Here is a 12063-nt window from a genome sequence, read left to right as displayed (position 1 = left end):
ATCTTGACGGCCAAGTAGATGACGGAGAGCTACCGCTGGAACTGGCCGTTGTTAGCTCCACCGTATCGTTTCAATCGAGTCGCAACTTTCAGCGAAAAAACGAACTACCAAATGCCGATGAATGGACGACGCCGCGACGACGAGTTAAGGAGGCAATGGATCAGGTCGAGATTCAACTTAACCGAAGCGAAAAAAGACGGAGGCTGTCGCAGAGCTCGAGATCATTTTGTGTTTTTCCATTTTCTTGAGCGCACACGCTTTCGCAGTCGACGAACCCAGGGACGAGACTTTATTCGTGTGGTGGCTTCACGTCTGAAGCTTTGCTCGACTTTCGCCTCCAGGGCTTTTGCCCTGGATTATAGAAGCGAACGAAAGTAGAGCGTCCTGATTATTCTCGCTTTTCGTGGCTCAAGTGCGTGCATTTTCCTCTCTACAAACGGTCTTCTTGCCGGTCTATAAATATATATACGTATACAAAATCGACTGTGCAATATTCCCGTGTATTTCTGTGCTTGCATATTCCCGAGAGCAAGAAAGCGTGGATAGAGCTACGTGGTATGCTACGAGCTTCAAACTGTGTCGAGGCTTAATGAGCACGTTGCTGCAAAAAATGCAACGAAGCTCTTTTAGCCTGTTCGTTGAGTACTTGCAATTCTTTCCTTTCAGTCAACGCTCTCGCGGTGGACCATTTCGGCGGTAGCGCCGGCAAATACTCTCAAGCTTTCTCACATTTTTTTCATAATTGAAAAATGCATTTTTCGAATGAGACAAACTCCGGGGCGAAGGCATCGCAAGAATGACATTTCCGTGCCATTTGAACTCCTCGTTTGAAGCGAATGAATGGGAGATTTTATAACGAACGACGCATGGGGTAAAGCGTCAATATAAAATTGTGCTTGCACGTGCATCGTCCAACTATGATAATAATGAAACACCGTTTCTAGAAGATCGATCATCCGAATGAAGAAACGTGAGCGATGATCAATGTCGATTGTCAACGAACACGGTGCATTTAAACGACGTTGACGATATTAGAGAAGAAAAAAGCCAGCGTAACTATTCGAAGCACGAAGGCTCGCAGATAATTACGAAAGAGAACTAGAGAAGAAACCAAGATTAAGAGCATAATCGTGACATTGCAAATTCATTTATCTCCCCTGAAATTGTCTCGGCTCTATTCATAATCGAGACTTAACTTTGGAGCTACAGTTTTTTACTGAGCCGGTGAATGCGAGTTAGGCAAAAGCAATTAACGTCAGGGGCTTTATCAACCTCGAAGAATGGAGATTGTACGAGCTTCTGTGCTTGATGGATGACGGTAACGCGGGAAAAGAACAAGCGTGGATATACGAGAAGAAGATGAGTCTTCGTGGGCTTTGAATATATTTTAAAATTCTCGTCGGAGCATGGCAATGCACCGAAGAGAAAAAGCGCCAGCTCCATCTTAGAAATTGCACATTTTTTGCTGTGCTTTCGCCTCAAGAGAATAACAAAAAAGCGAGTTTTTCCTTTGCATTTTCAGCGTATTCGGGGAGCACTGAAATCTTCCGGCTGCGCGAGCTCTCCGCCGAAAGACCCGTTGCCAAGTGGCCGTAGATGATATAAAAATCTTAATCGCATCTAGCGAAGAAAGCTTTGGAACGACATTAAGGCTGCGAATTCGATGTACTTGTCGCGCTGACGAATTTCTCCGAGCGCCTCGGCTATTTTTACGCGCGGAAAAGAGCAGAGCCGCGGAGCACGGGGTGCGAGAAGGGGACAGAGGGAAAGTAATTTCGAACAGGAAGTTTTAGCAGACGAAAGAACGCCCGTGCATTTCGATCCTGGACGAGTGTCTCGTCTTACTTCGGACTCTTCACAGTCGGGCGCAATAGAGGTTAATCGAAAACCTAATAGAACGAATGAAGAACAAGAAAATAAGAAACATTGTAAACGTCGTTCGTATAATTCGATGCAAACGAATTGGGAGAACAAATTTATTCTGGTCCATGAGAACAAAAAGAAACGCGCGTGTACAGAAAAATTTTCAAAGAAATTCAAAGCTTTCGTAGCTCCAACAAAAGAACTCGAAATTCGTTTTTCTTCAATATATTTTTCAGCATTTTTCTCAAGTCCGGAGCCCGCAGAGGTCGAGTTCCGCAACTCAATTGCACCGGGCGGCTCCAGCTGCAAGAAGGTCTTTGAACTCAGTCGAGTGAACGCAAAAAAATGTATGACAAAAGTGAATAATAAAAAGCCGAAACGCACCGAGGCCGGATGTGTCGTCTGAGCGGAAGTAACCTGCCCACCCGATGAGTTCAACTGATCCGTTTTATACGTTTCTCATTATGTGTAGGTAGTGAACCTGTTCTAATAGCAGTCACGGAATATTACGAAATGATAATAATTATTATAAAATATGAGAAGGGACGTTAATTGAATAAAAATGGGGGGGAAAAAACAATCCGTAAATACAGGTGGTGGGAGATGTTATTTGGTGAAAAACATGAAATATTAACATCCCTACCTCGACGATATAATCGTCATCGACGTTCTTTGGGTCGTCGTAGAACTCGGGAGGGGCGATGCCCAAAAGGGGTATCGCCGACAAAATCCTCCGAGCTCCTCTGGCAACTGCACCTGCCGCGCGATAAACTCCATCGCCAAGAGTGCGTCCTACTTTCATCACGGATTCCATGAGGGTATTTGATTTTTTCCAAATTTTAAACAGAAGCACAAAATATTGTAGATTCAGGAGAGACACGAATGCCCTGAAAAACGCGATCGATTTCCTTAGGTATTCTAAACACTCGGGTGAAAAGAACGAGCGAAATTTATAGCGCGGCGTAATTGAATGACAAGGAAAAACGAGTCCGGACTTATGGGTATATCGTCGATGTGAAAAAAGAAGCACCCGCGCGGAGAGCTCGAGGCACTCTTTTGTTCCAATGCAATACAATACTTCCGTGCACTTAATATTTCCTATCGGTTCGGCCTATCTTTCTCTTTTCTTTTAAACAAATTCGCGCACGTACCTAACGGGGGAAACAAAATAGCGAGGGAAAGAGAGAGAGAGAGATAGGCAAATACAGATTACGTTACGAACGGGCTGACCGACGCCGACTCGGAGCCAACCGACACTCGGTGCTCGTTTATATAGAGAGACTACCAGAGAGAGCCCAGGAGGTTCGTCCCACACGTAATAGAAGAAGAAGAAGAAGAAGAAGGCGAAGAAGCAGAAGAAGAAAGGCGAACACGAATGGGAGAAAGAAGAGGCGCGGATAACCGGAGGAGTCGAGATAAAGATAAATGCCACATGTTTTGAAGAAACAGCAGGAGTCCTAAGTATCGCTAAATGTACAACGATCTAACGAGTCTGAGGAGGGGTTAGAAGCGAGAGCAGCGAAACTCGCTTCGAAAAAAATCACGAGGTTCGTAAAAAGTGTAGAGAAGAGGGGGTTGAGGCGAGCTGACAGTCGTCCGGCTCGGCATGAGTCTCGTTGAGGGTGAGAGGGAGAAGGTTGTTTCTGTGATTTCAAGTTTCCCTCCCACGCGAGAGACATAGCTCTGAAAGAAGGACACGACTCGTCTCCGGTTCAATCGTCCGAGCGAATGCGAACCGTCCAGAAGTCAAGATGGACGCAGGTTTTTAATCGAGCGAGCGTAACGAACTCGAGTAACGAATGCGATACAGAAACAGAGCTTTTTTCAAGCTGCGCGTGTCAGGGGTCAAGTTCTCGTCGAACAGTCGCCAGCTGCAGGAAACTTCTTCCACAACGTTTCTCTCTCCACCTTTCTCTCCTTCGCTGATGCGGAGGAAGAATGAAAAAGGGAGGAAAAAGAAGACGCAGACCGCGCTTGCCAGCCGCCGGAGAGTGCTTCCATGTACACTCTTGGCTCGTAAGTTTCTATTCTTGGCCACCGAGGAGATCGAGAATACGACACTTCTACGCAGTCCGGAGACCGTCGAAGACTCGACGACACACGCGTACCGCGCCTCGCGTTACCCGTGTATCGATGACTGTACATCCGAGGGAGCCTCGAGCATGCGGAGATGGTGATTCACAACCGAGATTCACGTACAAGTCCACGGTCGTAGTAAAACGGAAATGGATTGGAAAAACGGTGTAGCTTCATCGGTACTTGTTCAATTTGGTAATCGATTGCAAGTATTCCGAACGGAAGCTCGTTTCGTCAGGGTCGCGGATTCGGCATCGTGGGTAGAGCAGACAGTGCTGGTTGAAACGACAAAAGATGAATAAAACTCGGCAAATCGATGAGGCGCAGCAACAGTCGACGTATCCAAGCGACGTGACATTCCCCAACATATTTTTTTATTGATAAAAACTATAATTTGATCTTCCGGATTCATAGATTGAGTATCAACGTTCGTCCCCACTCGATCTCGTAACGAGGTGTCTTTTTTGTCGTAGGTTGATGTGTGCGCATGCAGGAAACGCGGACACGTCGCTCGTAGGTTTCGCGCATTTCCGCAGCGCATATGCACTTGGTGGAACGCGGTGCAACGTTTCGTTTCCCCATACCAACGATGCTGAAGCTTGCAACGGCGGAGTCGAACGAATTTGACGATGAATACTTTGTAGTAATTCACTCATTTTTTATTTCACGAAATCATTGGTGTAGGTTGAAAAACTACGAATTGCAAATTACGAAGGTAACAGAATTGGAGAATTACTGAATTGTTGAAGAGTTTTTTCATATCATTTCGTTGGACTCCAACGTTGGAAACTTCAGTGTCACGAATCATGTGAAAGACTCGGAATGAAATATATTCTGCAATGAACTCAACTCGAACATTATTTATGAAATTAAGATAACACTTTTTTTTACTGATATTCTGCTATGGATGAATGACCGGGCTAATTCTTTTTTAAAACAATATAAAAAGACTGTCAACTGACCAGTACCACGCGCATGTACACGTCGTCTGTCGCATGTTTACGTCGTCGAGTCGAGAGATTTTTCGGAACACTTCGTTCGATGCTTCTGACTCATTCATAATTCAGCTGGTTTTCGAATTGATGTGACACTGAAGTTTGCAACGTTGGAGTCCAACGAAACGATCTAAGAAAAAGCTCTCAAACAATTCCAGTAAATCTTCAACATCGTTGCCTGTCGAATTTGACATTTGTAGTTTTTCAACCTACACCAATGATTCGTGAAATAAATAATTGGTGAGTTACAAATCTTTTTTTCGTTGTTCACTTCGTTGAACTCTAACGTTGCAAACTTCAGCGTCGTGTATTGATATTGTTGACTCGTACTATCTTTGGATACCATTGAACTATCTCCAGCAACGAAAAGTTGAAAAAGAGCGCTTGTCTAATGGTTAAAGTACTATTCTATCTTCACGCTTAGATGTATACGCTGCTGAAAATACTTTGGCGAGTTCCAAGTTCCACCGCAGGGATGGCAGCATCCAACACGCTCGAATAGCCGTAACGGCTGATACGACCGAGGCAATATAGTAGGAAATCGAATTATTCGAAGAAGAGAAGGTAGGAAAAGGAGCTTACCATCGGAGAAACTTTATCAATCAAGAAGCTGTACGGAGCCGAACGCTCCGAGAAGATTTGCTTAATCGAAATCGATAATTACTTTATAATTGTGTAAAAATATAGGTTCGCCCCTGAAAATCGAATTGGATGTACGAGATGAGTTGCGATATTCTTAAGGAGTGTATTCCGAGGTGCACGATTTTTTCACCCCTTTTTTGCCGAATAACTCGAACAGCTCCGGTTGCTGCGCAGTGACTTGAAAGTCAACGACCGGTTTTTTTAAACCCATCGCGAAACGGCTCAATTATAGCGGTCATTATAACGAAGTTAACGAAGAAACGAGTTCAAAACGGTGAAATACTGTCGGACAGTAAATTTTTTATCACCTCGGGAATTCCTGCGGGATTTCTACTTGTCAGTAAGTGCAAAAGAGTCATTTTTTTAAAGATCGCTGAGAAAGAAGATCAATCAAAATTGGATTCGATCGAAAAGTGGTTTTCCATTAAGTCTCCTTTCTCTCGCCATGAAATGATGGAACAAGAGCAAAATGAAACGGTCTTCGAGACGATAATTTTTTTTTTGTTTTTTTTTTTTCAAAACGGTATCGCAATTTCGAATAATCGTGACGTCCGTTTGTTGTGAAGAGGCGTTGGTTCAGTTTGAGTAATTGGACAATCCACCATTGTTGATATAATTGTCGAATAGCATTTATAATTCGGACACGTATTCGTCAGCGGTATATCGCACGGGTACGTAAACACACCGTTGTTTAGTTTTCATCGAGTGTATTATAAAGTATTCCGTTTCACGGAGTGATTCTTCATGCCTGGAGGCTTTGCCGGATAATGGAGGAGGGAGGAATCCCGGGACAAAACATTTACGGGGCAAATGTTTTCGCTGGATTATCATTGTTAATTAGCAACTCGCGAGTGTACGTCGAGTTGATAGAAAATGTTGGAGAGAGAGAAAGAGAGAGGGGAAAGGTAAAAAGCCTTTTCAACGAATAAATCATGGCTGTGCTGCATCAAATAAATGTAACAGTGACCAAACACGTGTACTCCGAAACTCTACAGGGTGTCCGGAGTTAAATGCTCGATAGTGAGTGATTTTCAGCCTGTTTCTGCCATGCCATTGGTCATTAAGGATGTACACGTGCGTCGTACTAGTTTATTCGCATTTTTTAAAAAGAATTAGCCCGTTCATCAAGAGACTCGGTAGAGTCTCGGGACAAGTACATTGACAGCCCTGTCGTCTGCTGGCCCGAGCTCGCCGAGACTATCTTTTCTCTGAATAAAACGATTCGCGGTGGTGGGGGTAAAATTGGCATGTCATTTTGTTCATTCGTATATAGCAGAATATTTGTAAAAAAAAAAAAGTGTAATCTTAATTTTTTCATCATAAATAATGTTCTGAAATTTGCAACGCTCGAGTCCAGCGAAATGATATGAAAAAACTCTCCAATAATTCCAGTAATTCTACAATTTTGGTACCTTTCTAATTTGCAATTCGTAGTTTTTCAGTCTATACTAATGATTCGTGAAATAAAGAATTGGTCAATTACAAATGTTGTTTTCGTTAATTTCGTTGGACTCGAACTTCAGCGTCGTCATGATTCGATAGCACATTACGAAAGGCCACGCTTGACAAAGTTGAACGTAATCAGTTGACGGATTAGATCAAAGATCACCAAATATAACCCTGAAAAGTACAGCCGTCACTTCCATTGACAATCTGATAATTGTCAACGTGTCGCCATAAGCGACACGTTAATTTCTGTACTTTTCGACTATTAATATTTCAAGCAAACGATCGATGAGGGGTCTTGAAATTTCACACGCATAGAAAAGAAATCTTGGATTGTAAGATACAAAAAAATTAGAGTGCTAATCTAAGAACAGTCGTTTCGCGCCTGTGCGTCCTCAAAGTTGGCAAATCCTTGCCATTTTTATAGCACATTTTATCGAAATGGTGTGATGCGAGGAATAAAGGTTGTTACCCCTTTTTCAGAATCATCGCTGTACTAAATCTCTTTATTCTCGAGGGTTCATTTTGACTTTCCATTTTTGGAGTATTCTTCGTGTCTCACCGTCGCCGAAACATGTGGTCGCGTGGCCTACCGTAAATTTAACAGGCTTGGAGAGAGACAGAGCTGCGAGCTACGAAAGTGTGAGACAAATGTGCGCTCCGCAGTTGACGAAGGGGAAACCGTTATCGCTCGGTAAATCATTCGCTTTCCCTGTCTCAATACGTATGGCGCACAATATCGTGAGTCGGATATGAACAGTCACGAGGTGATCCTCGTAAAATCTCGAGAATTTTAAAATAACGCTGATGCGCACAGCAGCACTTGATGATCAATTGTTCACCGGGATTTCTACGAGTTCTATGAGAACGTGAAAATAATGAGGAGTTTTTATATATTTTTAACGATCCTCTGCTCGCATAAAGTATAACGAAATATTTTATCCGAACGATACTAATCAGTGGTGAGCGCAATCGGATAAACGAGGCATTACGCAATCGATGAAGTGAATAGCAAACGAAAAAAATAATAACTCCCCCTCAATATATTGAGTCACTCGTTAAGCAGCCTTAACTCGTAACATCGGAATATTCATTTTTACACTCGAGCTCGAACGAGTTGTTACGCGCAGTCACGAGATTCTTCCCCAAGAGATATGCCACGTGTAAAAGTCCCTTCGAAATTTGCACCAACCGGAAGTTGAGGAGGTATGACCGTGTGTCGCCGCACGCACGATTTGCACGCACCCTCGTCTCACTTGCTTAGCCCGAGGGTAGTTTCACGTCGGACAATCTCTTTTCTATATTCTCTCTGCTATCACGTTCTCTCGTCCTCTTTCCATCTATCTCTCGCTTTCATGTCGCACGCCCCCGCGGCTCGCATACACGCACAAATTCAGAGTCATTTTTCGCTCTCTCGGAGACTCTCAAGAGGGTCGCGCGCCAAAAGCAAGCCAGACTGAACAGCTACACTGAAAATTGTGGTAGTGAAACGTACACAGAGGGCAATATTGATTTTATCATTTCGCGTGTGAGGATTCCACCCTGCAAACGGGGGAAAACATTCGTCTTCAAAAAAGGACTCGGCTCGAGTCAACTGCGCGTTCCGTACATCGAATCTCACCGAAATTTACATCGATCATCGGTCAAATAATTCTCATTTTTTGGCAAAAAGGGCCAGCCGACCGCAGCCGGCTTTCTCCCCATCGGCGATCATTCGCGATGCCACGGGCAGCCGAAAAATTGATGAAATTAAAAACCTGTACGATTATCAATTACTCAAGTTCGTTCAGCCTGCGAGAGAGCTTTTTCCCCTCAAGAATATCGGAACAAAGCTTTTCCAAAGAAAAACTGCTTGGCAAGACTTCGATCGAATGTGACTTTTCCCAAATCGCTTTTCTATTTGTTGGCGTTCGTGTTGCTTCGTGTTACAGATAATTGTTGAATGTTAATACAGAGAAGGACAAAAAATTGGTAAATGAAATTCGTGACTTTCAGCCCCTTGCTATGAAGCAAGGGGCAACGTTGTTTACTCACACGAGGCGTGGCATAACAAGTTTTTTCGTGGTCTTTCCTTTCTTCGATATTACACAACGACAAGCGGTCCCTCCTACATTTTTAGGCTTCCAAATTGTAAAAAAAACTGTTACTCAATTTTTCATAAATTTATGTTTTGATGAGAAAAAATGGAACGTCTGGTGTAATGAATCGCGAAATCGTTCTGTTGCCAGGTCAAACCAGCGCTCGTGTACTCGCTATTTTTTTAAAAACATTTGTTGAATAACGGGATAATTGTTTCTCAGATACTCTCTTCTCTGAAGGCGATATTAATTTCTCTGCCTTTCTCCCTTTCTCTCGGCTTCATGCTTGCAGGTCTGATTCAATTAGGCGTGGGAATTCTGTAACCTTCGTCAAAGTGTTACTCGAAGATCGAGTTAACTCCGTCGTCTTCGACGCCGCACCGGATCGGTCTTCGAAATTCCATAAAATTAAGTACAAGATGGATTTCTTTTGTCTGTAGAATCTTATTTCTTATAAAAATATGTAAATGTGTTTGATTCTTATTGTGCTCGAAGAGAATGTGAACGAATGGGCAACCGCGCCGGTCACCCGTCATCGGGGTTCGTCCTCCTCGCGAGGGCAACAGCGGTCAATATATTAATCGACTCGTTCACGGTTCGAATTCTTCAGGCTCGTTCGAACTTCAATCAAATTCAATAATCCAGGAATTTATCAATGAAAATAGATTTTGGGGGCTCCCCGAAGCGTCAGTCAGTGGGACAAATGAATTTGCATTTTCGACAAGATTCAACATTTTTTTCATCTTTCAACACGCATGAAACAATCAGTTTTATTTGTCTATGCCCACCGTTCCGGTTGCTCTAACCATACAAGCCGGAGGAACAGAGTAAAAGCAACAGTGCGAGCGAGAGAGAGAGAGAAGGGCGAGGAGAGTTTGCCGGTTGGCATGGCAACAGCTCTGCTCGCGTCCCGGCGTCTCGGCGCTCGATACTAGACGCCGCCCAAATCCACCAGGACTCCCTCACCTCAAAACTCACAAAGTTTCCATACATACGACGGTACAACGCGAATCTGCTTTATCATGCGCTTTCATTCTCCGAGCGATTGAGATGAGGCAAATGGAAACAGGGTGAAACGCCTTTACCGCACTCAGCGGTTAATTAAAACATTCGTCGTTGCTATTCGTCCGGCTTTTTGGAATTGCAGAACTCGTTATTTTCAAAGATCCGAATGGACAGAAAACCACTTGAAAAAACATGAATAATTTTTACGACGCTGAAGTTTCCAACGTTGGAGTCCAACGAAATGAACAAAAAAACGTTTGTAAGGGCCAATTTTTTATTTCACGAATCGTTGGTGCAGCTTGAAAAACTACGAATCGCAAATTTGGCAGGGAACAAAATAGGAGAATTACTGGAATTATTGGAGAGTTTTTTCGATCATTTCGTTGGACTTCAACGTTGGGAACTTCAGCGTCATTAATTTTTATACTATTTGGAAAAACTTTCGTCTCTCGCCTACTCTGCGAATTTTTTAGCCCGGGGACCGATGAGGAGACCTCTTTTCATGAATACTGAGGAATTTTTCATATCGATAATTTATTAGTCCGAGCGTTGCTGAGCGACCAGAACATTGCCGACATGCTGATAGAGTATTATCATTTGTTTGCGATTCTCGAGGAGGGTTCGCGAGCGTAGGATCGTTCGAATCAGTGTTAAATGTCAGAGAGGAAGAGAAAAAACGACGCAGTTCTTGCCGTAGAATAAAAACTCGTCAATGTCAACACGGAGAAAAATTTGAGCGATAAAAAGGAGTTGCGAGTACGTATAGGATGATCGGACATCTCGTTTCGTTTGTTCGAGCTATCGGAGCGCGGCTAAACGAGCCGAGGTAATACGAAACGGTGCGAGCAACTCGAGACTCGGACTCGCCGATGCGAGTACACATTGAGTTTAATAATTCGTTAAAACGCGCCATCACACGAGTGTCCGCGAGCTGACGAAGACGCGTGCTCGAATCCTCTTTGATGAAGATCATGCGTTACTTGTGATTCAAAAAAGCAACTCAACTTTTTTGTTGCGCTCTTTCGATAATCAAAGAAACGATTAAAATTTATTCTTCCAATTATTAAAATAATGTGTAACTTATTCATTTAGATTAATGAATTTTTAACATAATGATTGCGGTTTAAATACTTTCGTATAGTAAAATCGTCAAGCAAAATGTGACAACGGCCATTTTCTATTTATATCCGTATGCATATCTATATTTTAAACCAGCTGGCTCATGCTATTGTCAAACCTTCCACTGTTTATGTCGTTATTACGCATTAACCTCAAATAAGTGTTTTTCTTTTTCCATTCCCAAGTAATTTGCACCGGTAAGAAGGCTTTCTTCTCGAGACCTCATTGATTTCTAAAACCATTTTATTTTCTTATTCTCGTTTTTGGCTCTTCAAAGTTGGAAGGAATTTCATTGAATCCAAATAATCGCACAGGAAGTGTGCCTCTGCCTTAAGGGTCTGTGTATAACCCTTAAAAAATGTGATTTTCGTTAATTATTTTATCGACAACTAGACGGTAGATCCTATAATAATTCCGGGAATAGATGGACGCTGTACATTTCTAGCATATTTTTAAATTTCAAGTCTTAAAATTGGAATTTTCGATTTCCATTAGATTCGCGTGAACTTCCTTAAATTTACGAAATTTATGTCGCCGCTGTGCGCTCAAATGAGAGTATCGACATTTTGTTTACTTCTGTATTTCGTAAGATAGTAAATGAAAGTTTCGTTTTATTCGCGCACATTCGAAAGCAGCGACATTCCTGACGGTAATTTTTTGCAAAGTAATACGGAATTATGTAACAAAAGATATATAAACGGAACAAAGGCAATCTCTAATCTTGTTCGATCTCCCGATACGAGATACTTGGCTAAACCTCGGTATAACGTTTCACGGTTCAATGGCATCGGCTATTCCACTCTGATCGGCGAGTTCATCAGCAGAAAATGGAGATTTGC

The 12063-nt window shown here is 42.8% G+C and overlaps 1 protein-coding gene and 1 long non-coding RNA gene across 2 annotated transcripts in view; both read right to left on the bottom strand.

Annotated features, from left to right (window-relative positions):
- LOC122405875 (A-kinase anchor protein 200-like) overlaps nucleotides 1–12063 on the bottom strand; it is a 58236-nt gene that overhangs the window by 9223 nt on the left and 36950 nt on the right. The window lies entirely within an intron of this gene.
- Nucleotides 1918–2622, bottom strand: LOC122405876 (uncharacterized). Its single transcript, XR_006259842.1, has 3 exons — nucleotides 2507–2622; nucleotides 2248–2344; nucleotides 1918–2166 (listed from the first exon to the last, which is right to left on the bottom strand). It is a non-coding gene; the product is annotated as an uncharacterized lncRNA (long non-coding RNA).

This window comes from Venturia canescens, chromosome 2 (genome assembly GCF_019457755.1).
Source record: "Venturia canescens isolate UGA chromosome 2, ASM1945775v1, whole genome shotgun sequence".
NCBI classification, from domain to species: Eukaryota; Metazoa; Arthropoda; class Insecta; order Hymenoptera; family Ichneumonidae; genus Venturia; species Venturia canescens.
Note: the sequence above shows the minus strand (reverse complement) of the source record. Positions and strands in the feature narration are given on the sequence as shown.